The following is a 16,837-nucleotide window of genomic DNA, read 5'->3' as shown; positions in this document are numbered from 1 at the left end:
AAAAAATGGGACAATTCAAGAATTAATTGGATTGCAGTCATACTTTCACATCCATGCATGAAATCCAACTAATTCTTAGATGGGAAACTAAGCTTTTCTTGAAAAAGTGTCCGAAGTTAAGTAGTATTAACTTTATACAACACAAAACAATTTTGTACATGATGTACAAAAATATGTGCATACAAATAAATTAAATCACAATAATTACTGAAACTAAATAAAATAGATAAAATTAATAAAGATTAATTTAGCAAAGAAAATATCTTCAAATTCGTTCTTCAACGATATTCGTATACAAAAATCCTATACAAAACAAATTTAGTTGTTTTAGTTTGAATTCTCAATTCAAAGTTATATATACAAAATCAAATTGCATACAGGATAGGGATAGATCAAGGAAGGGAGAGTAATTGGAGAAGAAGAGAGATGAAATATTTGTATGATGAATTTAAGAGCAAGAGAGGGATTGGAGAAGGTTTTGAAGAGAGATGGAGGAGGGAGGTAGCTGCTGCAATTGGGTTTGTAGTTTTTACCTCCCAAACTGCTTTTGTGATGTGGAAAAACTCATTGACTTTGTGTGACGAAGCATTTTGTCGCGCAATGAAGATGTACCTTTGTCATGCAATGTTGGGAAAAAAATGGTAAAAGCCTTGGTTTGGAGCTAGAAAATTGTGCGACGGACCACTAGCGTTGCGCAAATAGTCTTTGCACAACGCTAAGCCAAAACGTCGCGTAAAGGTCATTTGTGCAACGCGGTTGGTTCGTCGCGCAATTTTCTGCCGCCAAATCAAGGTTTTTACCGTTTTTTTCCAACATTGCACAACGAAGGTATACCTTCGTTGCGCTTAACAATTTTGCTCGACTTTGTCGTTCAAAGTCCCGTCACGCAAAACGATTTTGCATGACGGAATGCTTAGTCGTGCAAAGTCCCATCGCGCGAAATGTTCTTGCATGATGCTTAGTTGTCAACATTTTGCAAAATGTCATTGCGCAATGTAATTTGCTCCGTCGCGCAAGTGTGTTGTTGTACTCGTGTTAGTAACTTGTCATTCCAAGAAAAATGCAGAACCATGAAAAACAAAGCACGTCTAAATTGCACTTTGCACTCTATGATCACATGCACACTGGACTTGAAACACTATGTTACTACTAGCGTCACGATATTGAGAACTAACAAAACAAAATGATAGTTCCTTAAAACAAAAGTAGTTCACAAAAGAACTCAATAACGTTGGTAACAAAATCCAATTTTTCTGTTAATTTAGAATATGATAAAAGAATAAGTAAAATACGACATACTGTTTATAAATCAATACCTGTTATTAAAATATCAGCCACTAACACTTCAAATTTTCAATACAAAAGGTAATCTTTTACTCCCACTGATTAAATGAGACCAAATATATACACAAACTATTACTCCCACGGCTTAAGAGAGTAAAAATAAAACTTTATAAATGCCTAAAATGAAACATATACCTTGCAAATGCTCCCACTAGCAAAGCATTAGTCATGGGATCTAGAACATAAAATTTGTGAGCTCAACATCTTTATTCTAGATATTTGTAGGGAAGTGATTCTTGTGACTGAAAAACTATACAAAATCATTTGGTCAGTTTTGTTCATCTAATATTGACAGAAATAGAAAACTTTAACTGAATGTTTTCTAACTACTTCTAGAGCATATAATTCTTGAATCATCTTTGGACAGAAACTGATTATATTAGGTTTGCATAGCTAAAACATAAAACACAAGGGCATTCATATAAAGCTTCAACACTTTTGGGCAGATGAAGTACATATAATCCTGTCAATTCCATGTTTCACTATGCATTGATTTATAGTTCAATTAAATAAGAATTTTTTTTGAACATATTAATTATCTATCAATAACATATAAATCACAAGTTCAATTTCTTGAACAATAAACAAGAATTAATAAGTAAAACACTTTTGAGTAGAATGTACCAATTAATCCTTCTTGAATATGAATCTAGTCGTGTTGTATTTATCAGTTCAATATTGATAAAAACGATAGTGATTCAAACTAATATTTCCTACAAGGTTAGTTGCATATGAATATAAATAAATATGATGATTTACGTTTTATCTACAGATGCAAAATCAATGAGTGTGAAGCCCATAATATATTATTTCTCTCATTTGAGCAAACACTCCTCAAAATTGCAAGGTTCATAAATAATCAAAAATAAAAACGTAAATAATGATCACGATTTTTATATGTGAATATTTAAAATTAGGTCACAGATTAAAATGAAACCATATAAGAGAATCCAAAATCAAATTTATGTTTTAATTCTAAAACAAAGTTGATTAAAATAAACACTTAGTTTAGATATCTTAATAACATCAATTTTTCAACAATAATTTTAATCAATTTAGAAGTCAGAGAAAATTAAGGCAAAAGATTGACACATTTACCTATTTCGGTCTTAATTCTACAAAATACACCATGATGTAGTCGAATTGTGGGGGATCAAACAAACTACAAATTGCATGATTGTTACACCTTTGGGTAGAAACAAATCATGCAAAGAAAATACTTGCATAGCTAGCCAAAACATAAAATACACAGAATACATATAGTTTCAACAACTTTGGCTAGATGAAATTATGGTAGCAATACTTTATGATTTGCTATAATACTAATTTATAGTTGGTTAGTGATTTCTTGAAATTCCCATTGGGACAAAAGTATTCACCATATAAATTAGAATTCTGATTTTTCAAAATAATCATTTAGAATAGTATTAAAAAATCCATTTTGTTAGATATTCAATGATTCTCAAACGATTAAATCAAACACAAGAGTATGTCGTTATTGACATTAAACAGTAGAGTTCTTGAAAGAGGAAACATAGTTATTCAGTTATTTGATAGGGACCAAAATGATCAATTAGTATACTGATGCCACTTTCCAATTTTGTCTCAAAAGACAATTATCATCATAATCAAAATTGATGACCAAATAAAACATTGGTTTAAGCAAAATAAACCAATACATCTTTAAATCAAAATTTAATCAATGTTGAGAATTTGCATAAAACAAGAACAAATTGGAACAATAAACTTGTCAAATAATCAGTACCATTAGATGTGCACAAATAAATGAAAATAATATTTCAGAACACAACCAGGTGTTTGAAGTCCCAAAATTTAGCAGTACTAACTTATTTTGCAAATTCACTAAAACCTCAATTCCTGTTAAATTGTCATGAAAATTTTCAAGTACGAACTAGACATAGATGCTTACTATTTCAAAATTTTTTTTATGTTTTTTTAAAATTTATAAGGGATTAAAAAATGAATTAAAAAAAAGATGTGCTGAGAAACTGTAGAAAATGTACAATACAGACTTGCACAATCTTTGGATTTTTTAGGGTCTTTCTACTATTGTGGCTATTTGGAAGGCTCGAAATAAGTTTATTTTTGAAGGCCGACCACTTTGTTATATCGTCTTTGCATGTTATCAATTTTGCGATTGTTCATGGTGGAAAGTTTATTCCTGGTTACTCTCAGGGTTTTGACACTCGAATCATCTATTCGATGGAGATCGGACCTATCTCTCGCAAGGCGCCTACTATTCTTCCTATCTTTGGTATCTTCCTTGGTTTTCTTGGATTAAACTTAATACAAAGGTTTATCTAAAGGAAATCCTGATCATGTTGCTTGTGGATGAATTTTCAGGAATTGCCATGGTCATTTTCTTGGTGGTTTCTACCAATGGATTGGTTATTGCAACTTTGTTTTTTTTTTTTTTTTTTTTTTTGCAGAATTATTTGCAATTATTATTGGTGTAGAGTTTGTATATTAGCTGGGTTCTCATTGTCTTTGGTTAGAAAGTGATAGCTCTAGTGTCATTTCTACTCTTCAATCATCAGATTTTGATCCTCCATGGCCTCTTCATACACAATGGTCTATTTGTTTACACCGCATTTGGAAAATGACTTTGTGCTCATCTCACATATATCGGGAAGCAAATTTTATTCCGGACAATTTTACTAACATGGGCTTGTCTTCTCCACCTTTAACTTGGCACGATTCTCCTATACCAGTGGCTCGTGCTGCATTGTTTTCAGACTATGTTGGCTTGCATGGCTACCGCTTTTCAAATTAATGTGCATCTTAGCATCCAGGTTTGTCTTACTTTCGTTTCTTTTTTTTTTCCAAACTTTGTGGTGTTGCTCAACTTGTTTTGTAGGTTTAGACCTTTAGGTTTGGTTTTAGAGGGGTTAGGTTTCATGTCCCCCTCCCTCTATTCTTTGTATCTCTCTTGTTTTCATTTCTAGAAGGGTACGATTTATGTTCCCCTTTCTTTTTCGTGTATTATTTTGGTTATTTCTGTTTTATGAGGGGTAAGGTTTATGTCCCCCTTGACTAGGTGTAACTTCTTTTTTCGTTATCAATAAAATTCCCTCGCATGGCCGAGGTTTCCCCCCAAAAAAAAGACCTGAGATTAAAAATTCACTAAATACTCATTTTTCATTCAATGTGCATGAAATTTTTAGACATAAAGTAGACATACAAATCTGCTATTTCCTAAATTTTAATAATTTTTTTGAGGTTTGACAAGTATACGAGAAGCAAATTCAAAATGGGATATGCTGTAGAAAGTCTGCAAAACATACCCGAGACTAAATAATTCACCAAAAATTCAATTTTCCTCTAATGTGCACGAAAATTTCCTGAAATAAAGTAGACATACAAAGTTACTCTCACCCAAAATTTCATAATTGTTCCAATTTTACAAGTGGGCTAAAAATATAATTGAAATGGAATGTGCTGCAGAAACTTCAGAAATTTTGCAATAAAGTCTCGAGATTAAAAATTCACCAATAATTCATGTTGAAGCCAATGTTTGTGACAATTTTCAGATTTGCTATAAAAATCTCAATATATATCATACTAAATTTCATGAATTTAGGAGTTACATAGGTTTATCAAAATAATGTCATGGACATATTATGTTGTAGAAGCCTACAAAATTCCAGCAACATAGTATCACCTTTAACATTTTACCATAAATTCATTTCTTGTCCAAAGAAAAAAAAATGTGAGAATATTTATGTGTAGACAACCCATTATATAAAATAGCGTGACAAAATTTCATCAAAATTGGAGTTAGGAAAATTTATCAAATTATTGTTCTGGAGTAGTGAGTGAAATTTACAAAATCTTCTAAATCATATCACAATAAAATGAGATAAATATGCATTGAGAATTTGGCTAAACATTGAACATTCACCATATATTTGCTACACATAATGCAAATAGGTAACAAAAATTTCATTCTTTTGGTGATTAAAACAAGCAAGGCATCCCTTTTCACTATAAATGAAAAGGATATAATCATGTAGACAACTTCACTATTGTTTAAAGTCTACATTATCAAAATATTCAAATTTATTAACCATATCAAATTTCAATACAAAAGCCTCACTACTATCCTTTTAATTTATTATTCCAAAAAATAATGGACCGGACTACAATATTTAATCATGCAATCAATAAGCCAATGTAGTTAAAATATAAGTTAATATAGGGAAAAATGGCAATACACTCCCACTGCAATTCTTCTCTTCAATACAAAGGTAATAGATTCATGAATAATAATAAAATAAGAGTAAGCGAAAGCATGAAATATGTGAACAAGATATATATAACTCTAGCTTCTCAAGATCGAGAGATTTGGAACTTGAAATGTTTTCTAAACCTTTTAATGGATTTATAAATCCATGGATTTTTATGGAGTTGAACTGATTTGTAGAGATTCCATGTAAAATTTTCATTCAATTCTCTCGAAATATCATGGGGAGAGGTGAGATTTGTGGATGCTTAAAATACACTACAAAATGTCTCCAATTCCCTCTAATTCCTCAACTTTTCCAAATTCTTTAAATTCTAATTCTAATTGAATACACTTGGAATGTTATAAACTTCTTTAAAATTCTAATTGAATACATCCGAATTTCTAAGAATTTTAACAAACTATCTTAAAATCCTTATTGAATACACATTGAATTTCAAAGAATCACTTAAAATCCTGATTGAATGCCCCTAGATTCATTAAAAGAATTAAAATCCCTCAAAATCTCAATTGAATACCCCCCCCCCCAAATCTCTACAAATCAGTTAAACTCCATAAAAATCCATCGATTTATAAATCCGTTAAAATATCTCAAATTCCCAATTGAATACACCCCCCGTAGTTTTGAGAACTACTGAGAAAGAATTGCATATACATGATTAATTAGAGGAGAAGAATTTTTTGTTGCATAAATACAAGGAACGAAACATAGTAGATTTTGATGCATGTCACCTATTCATTGTAAGTGTAACATAATTTTGACTTGAATTTGTTTGTCTTGTAGCTAATCTCAACTTTTTCACTTATAAGATTTGGTTTAAGAAGAATGATAATGTAAGAATTAGGGTAAACTGTGAGAATGGATGCCCTTTTCTGCTATATGGAGATAGGCTACATAACTCTCATACATTCCAAATAAAAACCCTTGTGATGAAACATGAATGTTCAAGGGATGAAAAGGTTTACTGGTTGAATTCAAGGTTTTTAGATTCTAAGTATTCTAAACAATTAATCATAGATCCAGACTGGTTAATTGAGGCATTCTAAGCTACAGTAAAGAAGAACTATGGACAAGAAGTCTCAACTCAACAAATATACAAAGCAAGGCAAAGGGTTGAGAAGGGTAACAAAGGAAGTTGGGTAGAGCAATACAATAAGCTAGGCCAATATGTGGAAGTGTTGAAGGAAACTAATCTGGGTAGTACTGTTGTTCTCAAGACTCAAATGAGAGGGAATGTATATAAGTTTCAGAGAATCTACATTTGTTTTGATGCATCAAGACAAGGTTTAAAAAGGGATGCAGACTAGTGATTGGGTTCAATGGATGCTTTGTTAAAGGCCAACATCCTGGACAAATATTAGCAGCAGTTGGGATTGATGCAAATAATAGGATGTTTCCTGTAGCATATGCAATTATGGAGATAGAGAAACCAGAGCACTTGGGAATGGTTTATTAAAATATTGAATGAAGATTTAGGAATGGAAAACTCACATGGGTATGCCAATGCTATTCAATCTCTAATGCCAAATGCAGAGCATAGGCATTGTGTGAGACATTTGTACAATAATTTTAAGAAGAAACACAATGGCTTGGCATTGAAACATACCTTATGGGATGCAGCAAGATCAACATCAGTCCCTTGGTGGCAAGCAATAATGGAGAAGCTTAAAAATGAAGATTTGAAGGCATATAAGTGGTTGAATACCAAACCTGTCAACAATTGGAGTAGTTCACACTTTAAAGAGGAATTTAAGTGTGACATTCTACTAAATAATTTGTGGAAGGCTTTCAATGGAGCTTTTGCTAAGGCTAGGGACAAGCCTATATTGCTCAAAATGATAATGAAAGATTTGATGGTTAGGATGGCAACAAGAAGAGTGGTGACATTGAAGTGGAAATGACAAGTTGGTCCAAGAATTCAGAAGATTATTGACAAGTTAAAACATGATGGTGGGTATTGCATTGCAACTCTTACTGGGAATATGAAGTACCAAGTTAGAACCATGAGCAGAAAGAAGTTTGTTGTGGACTTAGCTACCAAGGGATGCACTTGCAAAAAATGGGATTTGTGTGGAATCCCATGTGCACATGCAATAGCTTGTATGCTTAGAAGACAAGACCCACATATGTACATGGATGATTGCTACAAGCAAGCAACATATCTAAGGGCTTACTCCCCTGTCATAACCCCAATGCCTACCCCAGATCAATGGCCCAATCATGTAATCCAACTCATTCCAATTAATCTTCCAATGTACAAGAAGCAAACTGGAAAGCCCAAGAAAAAAAAAGGTCAACGAGCCTGGTGAAGTCCCTCATCTAGTGGCAAGTAATGAAAGGACAAAGCTTAGTATATGGGTCTACACCAAACCATTTACTTGTACCAAATGTTGAAAAGAGGGCCATACTAAGAGGATTTGTGGAAATGAGCCAAAAGAAGGATAAATTAGTCAACCAAAAGCGAAGAAGGTATGATCGCATTGTCCTTTGTTTTATATCCTTAACAATTTGTTCACATGTGAAAGTTTTTGTAAGCCCAAAAAGAAATAGCAAGCAACAAGTACTTCACAACCCCAAGTTCAATCAATCACTACTTGTCCGCATAACTCACAAACAATGGAAAAGGTTTGTCAACATCCTTGCTTATAATTTCTTTAAGGGTAAAAATAAGTGTACTATTTGAATCTAAGATAGAGTGGTTGACTTAAAATAGATAGTTATTTCAAGCAATTCACTAGGAGGCAAGAAAAGGGTTAAGTCACCTCCTAAGAGAGGAAGGCCATGGAGGTTTTGAGAGCCTACAAATATGCAAGGAGCACATTGGGAAACTTTGTTTTCATATGGTTTAATTTTGAATTTTAGATGGATGTTTTGCAAAATTTGAGTTATGTTTAACATGTGTACTTTTTACTAGTGGATTTGATGTATTTTGTAAGTGCCCAATGTGTATCTTGGATTGGTATTTTGTTGTTGATATAAACTTGAAGATATTTGGCAATTATGTAACTAAGATTAATTTGGAAATGTTAAACTGATTTTGTTTCACTAGTAATTTTTTAGCTCAAGTATGTTGGTTTTTTGCACAGCTTTTTACATTATTACATATTCATTGTATCTGATAGCTTTGCTCAAAATGAAAGCATCGCTCCCACATTCTCAATTGTATTTGATAGCTCTATGGACATACAACTGTTACACTATCATTTATTACTTTCAGTTTTCACATTCAGGATTTTTTGGTTTGTTTGCTAAGTGTTGGCAGTCAACTGTTGCCTATGGGTGTCCCATGTTTGTTATGTTGGAAAATCTTGAAGTCCTTAAGCGTTGTCTTCGAGATTGGAACTCAAATGTTTTGGTGACATCCACAGAAATGTCACTATTGCTAAGGAAAAACTTCATAATGTCCAAAATATTATTTCTTCTGATGGGAATTCTGAAGAGCGGTTAATGAGGAAGTTGTGGGTAAGATGGATGTCCTCGATGCTCTTCGTATGTGTTGATGCACAAAATCAGTGAGGACTTTGGTACAACAGAAAGTGTTAAGTTTGTGACCTTCGCTAGATTGCTCCGGTCACTAGTGTGGATAAGTATGTAAATGGATAGGGACAGGGAAGCAAACATAAGATGTACATGGTTCACCCAGATTGGCTACGTCCACGGAGTAGAGGAGTTCTCATTAATTGTGAAGGGTTTACATAAGTACATAGGTTCAAGCTCTCCTTTAGTGAGTACTAGTGAATGATTTAATATAAATGACATTAGGAAATATTGTGAGAGAATGATCTCTATTTATAGAAGAGAGTTTCTAGTTTTATTCTGACATTGACATGTGTCGTGTTGTGATTGGCTTCTGACGTTGACAAGTGTCGTGTTATGATTGGCTTCTGATGTTGACACGTGTCACGCTGTGATTGGCCTCCTGGTTGTAGGGAAACTCTTATGGGTCCTTGACGGTATAACGTTAACCGGTGCTTAATAGTTTCGGGATTGGTCAAGTATGGTACAAACAGTGCTCCCCTAAGTTCCCGAGTGAGGGAAGCTCTTCGGTTGGGGACTTGCAAGATCCAAGCCATTGAGTAATCACGAAACTTCTAAGTACCGAAGTGTGGTATCATTTTCACTTGCCTTATCTGTCTCATACATAGATGTGGCATCTTCTTTAGAAGTACTTTTCCTCCATCCAAGGGTGGTATCTTTAACCGATGAAGATGCTGTCAATTTCACTTGAAGCTTACTTGTAGTTTCGGGCTTGGTCAAGTGCGATACAAAACTCTATAGTAGGAGTTCCCCAAGTTGCCGAGCTAGGAGATTTGCTGAAAGAAGTAACAGACAAGGTAAGCAATCAAACTTCCAAGCAAGTAACCTAGATTGGAGGTTCAACTGCAGCTTCCGCTTGATTGTTCTCCTTCTCTTTGTGTTGTAAACAGCAACAAAGATAAGGAAAAGCAAATGGAGAATAGATGATATGAGATACTTTTGCTTTTGAAGAAGTAACTTTCCACAAGCTTATTCTTGAACTAGGCTGGAGGGTTTTCTGGTTTCCTCTAGAGTATAAGGCCGACTCAAGAATTTGAGGGAAAAAACAAGTCCATCAAATCAAGAGTGCGTTCGACCTTGATGATATGAGATACTTTTGCTGTTGACGAAGTAATAGATGAATTGGCATGTGTTCTGTTGCGCTTGTCTCCACATGCAGGCAGATGTGGTATCTTTTCTAGAAGCATAAGATGTTGAAGATGAGTACTCGAGAGCAATACCAGGTAAGTAATCAGGTAAGGGGTTCCAAGCAGTCAGTTCCTGACTGGAAGCTTGATTTCAAGTGCTGACTGATTGCTCTCTTTCTCCTTGTCTTGTAGGTAAGAATAAGGGCAAAGGAAAAGACAAGGAAAAAACATGATATGGGATACTTTTGCTTTTGACCCTGATGATATGAGATACTCTTGCTCTGGTGTGGCTGGTTTGCATAGGTATTATTGGGGGGGGAAGAAAGCTGAGTATTTCAAGAGGCTTCGTTGGGAGTGCCCTATCAGATATGAGGAAGGGTTGAGCATTTTTGCAGGTCTGCCTGTCCGTAGAGGATGGAGGTCGACATATATAGGAGTCTCCCTAACAACAAATAGTAATACTATTCCTTTACCCTTCTTGGTCGTAGCAATGTAGTGGTAGAGCTGCAAGCTTCACGTGTTTTAACTTTGTCAGAGCACTTTGAAAAAGTGGTATGTGGTATCTGGAAAGCTGATGTTGCGTGTGAAGATTGCAGACAAACTTTATCCAAGGAAATCTGGTTATCGAAGTTCGGAGAGCGATGCCTCTTCGGTTTTCCAACAAGCAATCCTTTCCGGGATCTGGCTCTCGAGATTCGGAGGGCGTGCCTCTTCGATTTTTGAGCAAGTAATAATGCTATTCCTTTACCCTTCTTGGTCATAGCAATGTAGTGAAAGCTGCAAGCTTCACATGTTTTAACTTTGTCAGAGCGCTTTGAAAAAGTGGTCTGTGGTATCTGGAAATCTGATGTTGCGTGTGAAGATTGCAGACAAGCTTTATCCAAGGAAATCTGGCTCTCGAAGTTCGGAGAGCGGTGCCTTTTTAGTTTTCGAACAAGCAATCCTGTCGGGGATCTGGCTCTCGAGATTCAGAGAACGGTGCCTCTTCAATTTTTGAGAAAACAATCCTGTTGGGAGTGTTTTCTCGAATGTGAGTAAAGGTTAGGCATTTTTGTCAGTCTGCCTTGCCACGGAGCACGGAGGTTGACACACATTGAGACTTTCTAGTTATCAAGCAGTGGTGCTGTTCCTTTACCCTTGTGGGTAATAGTATGGTAGCTGGACCTTCAAAATTTATGTGTCTAAACTTTGTCAGAGATCTTTGGCAAAGTTATCTGTGGTACTCGAGGAGCTGATGTTGCGTGTGGAAAGTGGTGCCTCTTCGAAATCTGGAGAGTGGTGCCTCTTCGATTTTTGAACCAACGGCCCCGTTGCTCTTTCTTTTATAAGGGTACCAATTATGTGCAAGGAGTACATTCAGAGAGTTATTGCTTGTAGGAATTTTCCCCTTACTTCAGAGATTTATTGCACCTTATTTCTCTTTCATCATTTCTGAGAATGTCTGGCCCATCCGACCATCGTTTTGACTTGAACTTTGGTGAAGAGGCAGCCATTCCTTCTCAAGACAACATATGGCGCCCATCCTTCTTATCCCCTATTGGTCTTCTTACCGTTGAGGACTCTGTGATGAAGAATGATATGACCGCTGCGGTGGTGGCCAGGAACCTTCTCACTCCCAAAGATAACAGACGACTTTTCAAACGGTATGATGAGTTGGCTGTTAAGGATTCTTTGGCTCTCAGTTTTCAATGTGCAGGTTCTGTGTCTAATATGGCCCAACGCCTATTTGCTCGAACCCGCTAAGTTGAATCATTGGCGGTTGAAGTGATAACTCTTAAACAAGAGATCAGAGGGCTCAAGCATGAGAATAAATAGTTGCACAGGCTCACACATGACTATGCTACAAACATGAAGAGGAAGATCGACCAGCTGCAGGAATCTGATGGTCAGATTTTACTTGATCATCAGAGGTTTATAGGTTTGTTCCAAAGACATTTATTGCCTTTGTCTTCTGGGGCTGTACCGCGTAATGAAGTTCCAAATGATCAACCTTCGGTGCCTCCTCCTTCTGGGGTTCTGCCTAGTATTGAGGCTCCGAATAATCACCCTCTGGTGCCTCCTCTTTCTGGGGCTCTGCCGACTGCTAAGACTTCTCCTGAGCAACCTTTGTGAAGGCTCCCTCTTGTTTGTTTGTTTTGATTCATGTATATGTACATATTTGTAACTTATCGGAGATATCAATAAACAAGCTTTGCTTCATTTCAACGTATTGTGTTAAATACATCAAGGCCTTATTCACTAAGTTCTTTGAATTTTTCCTTTTGTTGAAGCTTGTATGTTAAAGCTTTGTGAGTGAAGCATGTAGGTTGAGGTAATGCTCCCTTAATTTCCCGAGTGAGGAAAACTTCTCGTTTGGAAACTTGAAAAATCCAAGTCACTGAGTGGTCGTGAGACTTCCAAGTATCAAGGTGCAGTAGCATATGGTAGGAGTCCCCCAAGTCTCCGGTCGAGGGAGTTGACGAATGAGGCATTTCCTTTCTAAGCCTTCTTCATATATATTTGTTATGAAAGTTGTTAGGCCCAAAGAAGAGGAGGCCTAGGCAATTTTTTTTTTTTTTTCGAAATTTTTTTTTCGATTTTTTTCGATTTTTCTTTTTTTTTTCGAATTTTTGAATTTCCGAATTTTTGAATTTTTGAATTTCTGAATATATATATTGAAAGCTTTGTAGGTGAAGCTTTGGTGTTAAAGCTTTGTAGGTGAAGCTTTGAGGTTGAAGCTTTGTTGGGCACCATGAATTGATTTTGCTTCACACTATCTTGATCAAGATAGTGTGAAGCTTTTGTAGGTGAAGCTTTTGTGTTGAAACTTTGTAGGTGAAGCTTTTGTGGGTCAAGCTTTTATGGGTCAAGCTTTTGTAGGTCAAGCTTTTGTGGGTCAAGCTTTTGTAGGTGAAACTTTTGTGGATGAAGCTTTTGTAGGTCAAGCTTTTGTAGGTCAAACTTTTGTGGGTCAAGCTTTTGTAGGTGAAGCTTTTGTGTTGAAGCTTTTGTGTTGAAGCTTTTGTGTTGAAGCTTTTGTAGGTGAAGCTTTGGAGTTGAAGCTTTGTAGGTGAAGCTTTGGAGTTGAAGGTTTTGTTGGGTACCATGAATTGATTTTACTTCACACTATCTTGATCAAGATAGTGTGAAGCTTTTGAGAATTTGTAGTTGTCCTCCATTGATGAAGCTTTTCTTAGTGAAGCTTTGGAGTTGAAGTTTTGTAGGTGAAGCTTTGGAGTTGAAGCTTTGTAGGTGAAACTTTGGAGTTGAAGCTTTTGTTGGGTACCATGAATTGATTTTGCTTCACATTATCTTGATCAAGATAGTGTGAAGCTTTTGAGAATTTGTAGTTGTCCTCCATTGATGAAGCTTTGTTGAATTTCCCTTTTTTTTTCTTTTTTTTTTTGGAAAACTAGAAATTTGAAAATGTGGGAGAGACAACATATACAAATTTTGCTTCCACACTGTTGAGCAAGAGATTGTGATGCAAGCCACACCTTGTAGTAATCGAAGGTTTGGATGAACCATATAAATTGAATTTGCTTTGAAGGTCTGAGAATTGTAGTTGCCCTCCATTGATGAAGCTTTTGTTAGCACCATAAATTGGTTTTGCTTCACACTGTCTTGATCAAGAGTGTGTGAAGCTTTTGAGAATTGTGGTTGAACTCCTTTGATGAGGCTTTTGTTATCACCATAAATTGGTTTTGCTTCACACTGTCTTGATCAAGAGTGTGTGAAGCTTTTGAGAATTGCGATTGCCCTCCATTGATGAAGCTCTTGTTGGCACCATAAATTGGTTTTGCTTCACACTGTCTTGATCAAGAGTGTGTGAAGCTTTTGAGAATTGTGGTTGAACTCATTTGATGAAGCTCTTGTTGGCACCATAAATTGGTTTTGCTTCACACTGTCTTAATTAAGAGTGTGTGAAGCTTTTGAGAATTGTGGTTGCCCTCCATTGATGAAGCTTTTGTTGTTGGCACCATAAATTGGTTTTGTTTCACACTGTCTTGAATAAGAGTGTGTGAAGCTTTTGAGAATTATGGTTGCCCTCTATTGATGAAGCTCTTGTTGGCACCATAAATTGGTTTTGCTTCACACTGTCTTGATCAAGAGTGTGTGAAGTTTTTGAGAATTGTGGTTGAACTCATTTGATGAAGCTCTTGTTGGCACCATAAATTGGTTTTGCTTCACACTGCAAAGCATTTGATTTTCTAACAGTAACGTGGAGCTTGCCGTCCTCAGTATTCAAAAAATGAAAAGCAACAAAGAAGATGCCCCCATTTTCTAAGAAAGCAAAAAGCAAAGCAAAAGGGAAAAGAGAAAGCAAAAATAAGGAATAAACACCCTACCAGAATGATGTGATTTACTTTTCTTGTTTTTTGTATGATTTAATTTATTTTTCGTATCTTTCGGAGACATATGTATAAACCCCATCAGAGGGTAAAAAAAGAAAAGAAAAAAAAAAAGAAAAAAAAAAAAGCAAAGCCCCAAATAAATGGGCTGGAATGTTGTGTAGGGCGAAGGCCCATAAGCCCAAAATAGAACCAACCAGGTCATCAAAAGTACGCCCAGTACTCCAAAATTATTCGGCAACCTACCGCTATTACCATCAACCAGGTGATCAAAAGTATGCCCAGTACTCCACAATTATTTCGGCAACCTGCCGCTATTACCACCAACCAGGTGATGAATGTACAACCCGTACTCTAATATCATTTGGCAACTAGCCATTCATGCCACCAACCAGGTGATGAAATGTACAACCCGTACTTTAATATCATTTGGCAACTTGCCACTCATGCCGCCAACCAGGTGAAGAAGGAACTTATCTTCATGCCACAAACTAGGTGATGAAATGTACAACCCGTACTCTCCTTCATGCCACTAACCAAGTGATGAAATGTACAACTCGTACTCTCCAGCTTTAAAAGCTTCATTTACAGAGCTCTAGCTTCAAAGCTTTACCTACAAAGCTTCACCTACAAAGCTTCAGTGCAAGGTATACAAATACAGCCTTCGAACAACCGCCACTTCGGCCCATACATGGATTCAATTTGAAGTCTCCAGACAACAGACTCTATTGACTGAAGACTTGGGGGGACTACACTATACACCATAAATTGGGCCTCAACTAGGCCTTATGAAAAATACTTGGGGGACTTAGCCCATTATTTATGTACTGATGAGCGAGCCCTTATTCTATAAAAGGGACTCCCTCACTTTCATTAGAGAGCACTCATGAAAAATACTTGAGGGACTCTAACCCATCACTTATGTATTGAGGAGTGAGCCCTTATTCTATAAAAGGGACTTCCTCACCATCATTAGAGAGCATCAACTCTAGCCCATCATTCATGTATTGAGGAGCAAGCCCTTATTCTATAAAAGGGACTCCCTCACCTTCAACGCCACAAGCCAAGCCAACCAAGGCAACTTAAGCCACAAGCCGAGCAACCTCGTAGCGTGTGCTACTTCTAGTTGAGCATCATTTCAGATTGAGCACCGCCTCATATCGAGCATCAGTTCAAGACAACATCTAGTTACTTCGGCCCACACATGGACTGAATTTCAAGTCTCCAGCCAAAAGACTTTCTTGACTGAAGACTTGGGAGACTACTGTTTATACCATATTTAAGGCCTCGTATTTAGACCTCGTATAAATACTCGAGTGACTTAAATGTAATTATGTAATAAAGGAAGGGGCAAATATGTAGTACTGTTTATACCATATTTAGGGCCTCGTATTTAGACCTCGTATAAATACTCGAGGGACTTAAATGTAATTATGTAATAAAGGAAAGGGCAAATATGTAAGAAGTGACGAGTCCTTATTCTATAAAAAGACCTCTCACTCTCACAATGAAAAGAGGTCATTTCTGGAGCCTTCTCACCCCTTTCACATCCCTTCTCATTACAGAGGCTCTCTCCCTCACCTCTCAGAGAAATACAATAATTAGTGTAGACGTAGCCCAAACCTTGGGGTGAACCACGATACATTTTGTGTTATTTACATTACTTGTAGATTCACGGTCGGATTTACGTTGTTCCAAGACCTCCGGTTTTGTGCATCAACAGTATGCAAGAAGTTTTCTAGCGTGATCGTGCCCGAGTTAATGGCTTACTGAAGGTGATCGTAATACTGCTTTTTTCCATGCTTATGCTTGAGGTAGATATTCTTCTTCCAGGATTGTTACTCTTTTCAATGGTGATAATGTTAGAGGAAGCTCTAAGCAGTGGTTTATCTTCACTTTTCTCTATTGGACGGATTACTACTATTTCAACCCCACGAGGTTGTTGCCCTCCTACTCATGTGTTATATATTGATGATCTTTTCATTTTTTGTTGTTGTGGGAATGTTCGATCTCTTCGTTCTCTTCGAAATTTCTTGGATAAGTATGGTTGTGCATCAGGGCAACTTATTAATGCAACTAAGAGTACTTTTTATCTCGACTCCTCCTCTATTCATCGTAGAGTGCATGTCTTGATACACCTTGGCTTTCATTTGGGTGTTGTTCCTTTCACTTATCTTGTGGTACCCATTTTTCGTGGTAAGCCAATGAGAATTCACTTTCAAGCTTTGGTTGG

Source organism: Malus domestica, chromosome 14, assembly GCF_042453785.1.
Source record: "Malus domestica chromosome 14, GDT2T_hap1".
Lineage (NCBI taxonomy): Eukaryota > Viridiplantae > Streptophyta > Magnoliopsida > Rosales > Rosaceae > Malus > Malus domestica.
The sequence above is the reverse complement of the archived record's forward strand: the minus strand, read 5'-3'. Positions refer to the sequence as shown.